This window comes from Akebia trifoliata, chromosome 4 (genome assembly GCF_017979445.1).
Source record: "Akebia trifoliata isolate Shusen 1 chromosome 4, ASM1797944v1, whole genome shotgun sequence".
Lineage (NCBI taxonomy): Eukaryota > Viridiplantae > Streptophyta > Magnoliopsida > Ranunculales > Lardizabalaceae > Akebia > Akebia trifoliata.
The window spans coordinates 38,250,689-38,258,118 of NC_141378.1; the positions used below are offsets into that span (position 1 = coordinate 38,250,689).

Here is a 7,430-nt window from a genome sequence, read left to right on the forward strand (position 1 = left end):
ATTTTTTTTTTAGTTTCAGCATTTGCAGCTACTGAGGCAGGCGTAGAGTCAATAATGAAGGAGTATCTGGTCGATCAGATCAACGATCAGATTTTATTGCCTGGTGAGCACTAGGGCCACATCCCTTAGCGTTGTCAGTTTCACCCAGGATGTATTTAGTTTTTGGATTGAGAGTTTAGGCCTATGTTAGAGTGAGAGTATTTTGTAAGCCTGTATATGATTAAATCTTCCGCACTCTGATCTACTTACATGTTAGATGTAATTAGTCTTCCGCTGTTATTTTCCTGTATCTACATTTTTATATACAGGTTTTGTTATAAATTGGTTTATCAGGTTTGAGTTCCGTGAAACGCTAACATAAATAGAGGAGACCATGCCGAAATTTCGAGGTGCCACCTAGTACCTTGGGATTTGGCCTTGGGATTTGTGTTAGCATTTGGCGGGGCGCCACACATTTGTTTGTGCCCAGAGATTAATTCATAACCCTTTCATCTAGAATAGGAAATAGGGCATTCATTCTTTTCCAGATCTATTCATTCCCAGATTCAATCACTCTTTTCCAGATTCATTTTCAATCGTTCTTTCCCAGATTCATTCCTTCATTCTCAGTTTTACTCAGCTAGATACCGCCGAGGGTTTTTCGAAATTATGCTCAGTTACCGTCGAGGATTTTCTCTGAATTATGCTCAGATACCGTCGAGAGTTTCTCGGAATTATGCTTAGTTACCGCTAAGGTTTTCTAAAAATTATGCTCAGTTACTGCCGAGGATTTTCTCAGAATTATACTCAGATATCGCAGAGGGTTTCTCAGAATTATACTCAGATATCGCCGAGGGTTTTCTCGAAATTATGCTCAGTTACCGTCAAGGGTTTTCTCGGAATTATGCTCAAATACCGCCAAGGATTTTCTTAGAATTATGCTCAGTTATTGGCGAGGGTTTTCTCGAAATTATGCTTAGATACTATCGAGGGTTTCTTAGAATTATGCTTAGTTACCGTCGAGGGTTTTCTCTAAATTATGCTCAGATACCGCTGAGGATTTTCTTGGAATTATGTTCAGTTATCGTCGAGGGTTTTCTCGGAATTATGCTCATATACCGCCGAAGGTTTCTCGGAATTATACTCAGTTATGCTCAGATTTTACTCAGCTCCAACTTAAACTCTTTCAAATTTATCTCAGATTTTAAGTGCATGCACTTGCACAGTTGTTACATTAGTCAAGGAGAATTTTGTAAAATTTAAGGATCTGACACTATCAGTGAGAGTTCTTGCTCGAGGACCTGACAACCTTTTAGTTCGGGGAGAGTTTTACCCTCAAGGATCTGAACACCCCGACGAATTGCTAAATCAAGCTGCAAAATGAACTATCACTAGCTTTGGCATTCGGATATCGCACTATCTACCAAAATAGATTTGCTATCTAGTTTGATTCAACCCTCTGCCAAAGAGGGGCATCTGTAGACACCTCATTTTTGCATTCACCTGATTAATCAACTCGTCAACCCGATTGCAACGGTTCTCAATGATGGATGTTTATTCCAATGCTTTATTTTGTTACCAGATATATTTCAGAAATCCAGATGAGGTATCTCAAACTAATAAAACTATAGAAACCACACTACGCTAGGAAAATATAACCCCAAAAATGTAGAAATCATAATCTTGTCGATAAAAAAAATATTTACGATAAAAATCACTAAAAAATGATCAAATTACCAAAATACCCCTAACCTCAAAACATTTCTATAGCCTACATTACGCTTAGGAAAATCCTTTCAAACACATAAAACAACAAATCGAAACTAAATAAATCATTTGGCCAATTTTCACAAAATTCGACAAAATTATGAAAATGCCCTTCATAAAGTTCACGACCATTTCACACACAAAATTTCATAAATGACACAAACCAATATTCTCATTGAACTCCTTATGAAAAATTGATTCTAAAACATCCTAGAACATCAAAAATCGACTTAAACGCAAAAAGTCTTCTCCGAGGGTAAAATGGTAATTTTATAATTTTAATAATTAAAAATACTGAAATTAATAATTAAAATATTAATTAATGTATAGTGAAATCCTAATTAAAATTAAAGTCAATCAAGTAAGACTAAAGTCAAAATCTTAAAAGTTAATCAAGTAAAACTAAAGTCAATCTTAAAGTCAATCAAGTAAGACTAAAGTCAAGAAATTAAAGTCAATCTTAAAGTCAATCAAGTAAGACTAAAGTCAAGATCTTAAAATCAATCAAGTAAGACCAAAGTCAAGATATTAAAGTCAATCAAGTAAGATTAAAGTCAAAATCTTAAAGTCAATCAAGTAAGACTAAAGTTAAAGTATTAAAGTCAATCAAGTAAGACTAAAAGTCAAAACCTTAATAGAATTCTAATTAAATAATAACTCTATTTAAAATAATCGTAATTAAATAATAACTTTATTTAAAATAATTCTAGTTAAAATATAACTATACCTAAATAATTATAATTAAATAATAATTTTTTCTAAAAGAATTATAATTAAACACTAACTCTATCAAAATAAGTACTTAAAAAAATCTATAAATAGGGGTCCCTACAACCTATTTTCGTATAAAAAAATAAACCCTAGAAAAAGTAGGTCAAAAAGCTTCCCTAACTTCTCATAAACCCTAATTTTGAAGTCCCGACTCCTTACTTAACATACATACCCCAACTTTAGCACAAAAAAACACCTAAAACCCTTTCAAAACTCCCTAGAAATCCATAAAAAAAAATTAAAAAAATTTAGAAGGAGATACTTTTTTTTTTAGATCCAAAATGAATCCGGTGATAGAACGAAACGAGGAGTGTTGTACGAAGAACTATTCTACTAGATCTGAGGGAACATGACTGTTGTCTTCGTAAAGGTAAAGATATAAATTTTTATTTATTGATTAGGTTTTTTTAGCAATGTAGTTCTATTTGGAAATTAGTAGAAACCGGTGTTTACCGGGTGGGGTTGGTGCCTAACAACTTCCAACCCCGTAATGTGATCCCCGAACTAAGTTATTTTTAAAGTAAATTAGTTATTTTTATTCGTTTAGAGTCGATGTTCGATTCTTAGACAGCAATAACTAGGTAGCGACACCCAAACCTCAAAGGTCAAAAGCGGATCCGCGAACCCCGTGGATCGAGGGCACTTTCAGTAGGGAAGGCAAAAATGTTGAGAAAATGATATCTGCTGATGAAATTTTGAATGAATATAAGGTAAAAATAAAAATCTTTGGTGCTTCCATAATTTTTTTTTAAAGTTTACTATGATGGACTCCCAAACTTCATGATAGATATGGGTGTCTGTGCTTTTTATGCAACACTTGGTATATGTATGTATGCCCTTGTCAATTAGGGTTTTATTGACTGGTTACCACGTCGATATGGCTATGGTCCCAAAAGTGTTGTCAATAACTATATCTGATTCATGAACATGTTTTAGTAGTTGTAAATATTTTCATTTCCAACTGTTCAAAAGTAAAACACTCAGCAATTAGGATTGTCTGGTCAATGCAATTAAAGGACATACATGACTATATCCAAGAGATGATCCATCTATTATTGGATCTTACTTGATGTGCGATGAGCTGCACATGTCCATTGATTTCAGGTATAGCCAAAGAACCAACGTTCAATATTTTACTTCCTTGAGAACTAATACCATTCTAAATTTCATGTCTATTTATTTCATCGGGGTATAACATCAAGGCTTTTTGTTTTTTAAATTCTGCAATCAGTTAGATACATAGTTTGTATTCTGTTGTAGGCATTCAAGCTGTTATTGCTTGGATGCCTCTATGTTTTCCATGTGTGTGATGGCAATAAAGTAAGGGTGTGAGATGGGGTTGTTGTGAATAGCACTATGGCATGATCGGGGGAAAAAACAATGGCATTTGCTATTGTAGACATGAAATGGCAACAACTGGCTACTACTGCATGTGAAAGAAGGTGGTGGCAATGTGGGCTGAGCATATGTGTGTGAATTGGTAGTGGCTATTTTAGCTTGTTACATTGACAGCAGATGGCAAGCACATCTAAAAAAATACGTCAAAGGAATGGGAGCAGCAGCTGTGCTTGTGAGCAAAAGGTGCAAGGACATGTAAGAGGTGGCATAAGCAAGAGGGAAAGACAAATGGCAAGTGGGACAACAGGTATGCGTGCTGGGTTTTAATGAAATGGAAAAAATAGAAAACAAATAACTAGGTTATTGTTTCTCCTTTACTTTTATTATATGAATTAGTTTGAATTTCAACCAAAAACCTCGGTTAGGCCATAAGGTTAGTAACTTAAAGAATAAGTTTTAAAAAAAATGCAGTGAGATAAGTCGATACTTGATACAGCATGCACACACAATAGCAGGGAAGTCACAGTCTTTTATAAATTCTTATGCAAAAGCACTTGAGGTAGGATCCATGATGCTTCCATTTATTTTTTTATTTCTCTATTTTATTTCATGAATGTTTTCTTTATATATTTGTAATAATAGTTTTCCTTGATGACGAATATTGGTATTAATTTATGGGGTTGACGCTATTATTTGTACAACAGATCAATTCAAGGCAATTGATGACGAGGGAATGCCGATGTATCAGAAGCCCTTCATGAAGGGGAAGCTCAATATCCACTTCACAGTTGAATTCCCCAATCACTGACAATGGAGCAGTGCAAGATGCTGGAAACGATGCTACCACCAAGGACATCAATGCAGTTGACAAATATGGAGTTGGATGAGTGCGAGGAGATGACTCTCCACGATGTGAACATTGAGGAGGAAACAAGCACAAGCTCTTGCTCAGGAGGTCTATGACAAGGATGAGGAGGGCCATGGTGGTCCCCAAAGGGTGCAGTGTGCTCAGCAATAGAGGATACGAGAAGGGAAGCACTTGGGGAGGTAATTTATTTAGTTTCTCGTAAGAAATGATAATTTAAAAACCCTTTTTTATCATTATTGTTATGGTATCATTACGGAGTTAGTTAAGCATCGTGGCGGTATTAGAATTGGTGGATGTTCATGCTTCTCTACTACCCTTTTTCAAAGATCGATAGAACTTAATAAGTAGCACTTTCAATTGATTAATAGTCAACAAGAAGCTGCAAAGCTATTTCTATATATCATCTTGTATAGCAGCTTGGGATCCTTATTTCATTCAAGGACATTATTAAGATATTCTTCTTCCAGACTTCATATGGGGCATTGAATGAAGAGTTCAGCTCAACAAATTCTAAAGTTCAAGTTCCAGGCTTGGTTTGGTTTTAAATCTCTTATATACGAGACTCAAGACAAGTTGGGCAAGGTTTGAGAGGATTCCCACCACTGGTTTGCATGTCACACAAACTCATCTAATATTCTAAAAATTTCGTTCGACTCATCTCATACTAGTGCAAGTTTTAAAATCAACTCTTTCAAAACTGTCTTTGTTAATGCTTCCACATTCACCAGCCTCACTAAGTATTTACAGACCCATCCAATGCATCTATTGTCAGAATCTGCTGTCTTTGTTTATGTAAAGCCCCAGCTCAGATTGTTTCTGTCTTTGTTGACTCATCCGAGCCATCTTGGTCACAAAAATATATTTTTTAGCAAACCAATTTGACTCATCCAAGACATCTCAGGATGCCAAATTCAAGTCATTTCAATCAGTTCTGTAATATGAGACCACAACAAATTTGATATTAATGTTTCAATTTACCATTGTCTACATTGAGTAGGTTTGCAGGAGAATGGCTTCTGGTCTGACAAGGTTGAACAAGCTCCAATACCTCCCACTTGTTGTATTATAATAGTTTTTATATATATCCAACGATTAGCTTTTTTGATGCATTTTTCTATCTTGATATTTCTAGTGGACAGATATATTCTGATTCATTGGCTTTTCTAAACATGTGTATTTATACAACTTGAGTTTTTGTTGGCAGGGATTAAAGCATCCATAGAAGTTGGCCTTGATGTTCATGGCTGTCATGATGGGCCTACAAATGGTAGACTTAGAAGCTAGCCATTGACTCACATTCATTCTTCTTCACCATCAATCCCATTTTATAAGCGAATGCATCACCAGACCCCACCCATGAATGGTATTAGAATAATGTAACAATTCACGTGTGCTTGGTTTATTTCTAACATTCCTACATGCTAGGTGTTTCCATCTCTCCAGTTCATCCTCATTTTCCTTCAATAGTGAGCCAAAGTTCACCTGCACCTTCACCCTCTTCAGTAATTCCAATTGACCAAACCAACAGTATGGGAAGGCTTATTTTATGGCTTTAGCCTTTATATTATGGGCTTGGCTTGTCTCATTATAGTTAATGATTAATGAATGCCATTTCATGGTTGTGCCTTGTGTCTGCAAGGTCATATTTTTCCTCCAACAATTTCTCCTTCGGGATCTTCCCCAAGGAAGCCAAATATGTCGTTCCCTCCTCAACCTCCTTATCAAGGTACATAAACACCCAACTCTATTTATTATAATCTAGCTATATATTCTTCATCCATCATAATTAGTTATGTCAATGGGTTCGATCAAACCCATATTCAGTCTAATATTTTGGGTTTGGTTTGAGGTACTGGGATCCAATAAGATATCGGATCAGTTCTGGATCAACCATATCCCAACCTGACAATGATATGATCTAACAAAATAACTATCAAAGCTATTGTATTTTACATGTCAAATTAATAAATTTTATGCTTTTAAAGAAGGTTTCATAGTTTTGATCGGATAACAGATAGATCTAGTGAAATTATTCGCGTCATAGAAGAAAATGCGGCCAACCAACAATAGGAGAAGACTATTGTCCTCAAATTATTGTTTTCCTCTAAGCTACAAGCTCGGGGATGCAAAATTAGGTGGGTTGACAAGGCGTTGGTTTTGGTTTAGAATTTGCATCAAGAGACCAAGCTCTATGAGTGACATGTTTGTTTGTAGAATTATGCGACATTTTGTAATTATGATGGTGAAGTACTTGGGAATTTTGTAAATTATGACTCATTGTAAGTCCTTTTGTGTATAAATGAATGTGATAGAGAACCTCGATGTTCTCTATTTGGGTTTATTTTGATTGCGGGTAATAAGTGCGTAGAAAGAAAGAAAAAATTAATTTTTTTTAAACTTTAGATGTCGGTTTATGACCACTTTAGATATCGGTTTGTAACCGATGTCTAAAGTCTCAGACTTAGGACATCAAGCTTATAGACATTGGATTTTAAATCGATGACTAAGGTATTTTTTTGCGTTAGTGGTTCTGTTTTATAAATACAGATTTTGAAAAGTTTTTAGCCGTTCCAAATTATGAGTTTTGGAATGATTTTTAACGGTTCCAAATCCTTAGATCTAGAACGACTTCCAACCGTTTAAATTCATTAACGACTCCTTGATCAAAGGCGGTTTGGCAACCATTTCAGATTGGCTTAGGAACGGT

The 7,430-nt window shown here is 35.2% G+C and overlaps 1 pseudogene; it reads left to right on the top strand.

The window, feature by feature from the left end:
- The first annotated feature begins 4,612 nt into the window (after positions 1 to 4,612).
- LOC147404885 (dnaJ protein homolog pseudogene) lies at positions 4,613 to 5,007 on the top strand (annotated as a pseudogene).
- The last annotated feature ends 2,423 nt before the right edge of the window (positions 5,008 to 7,430 follow it).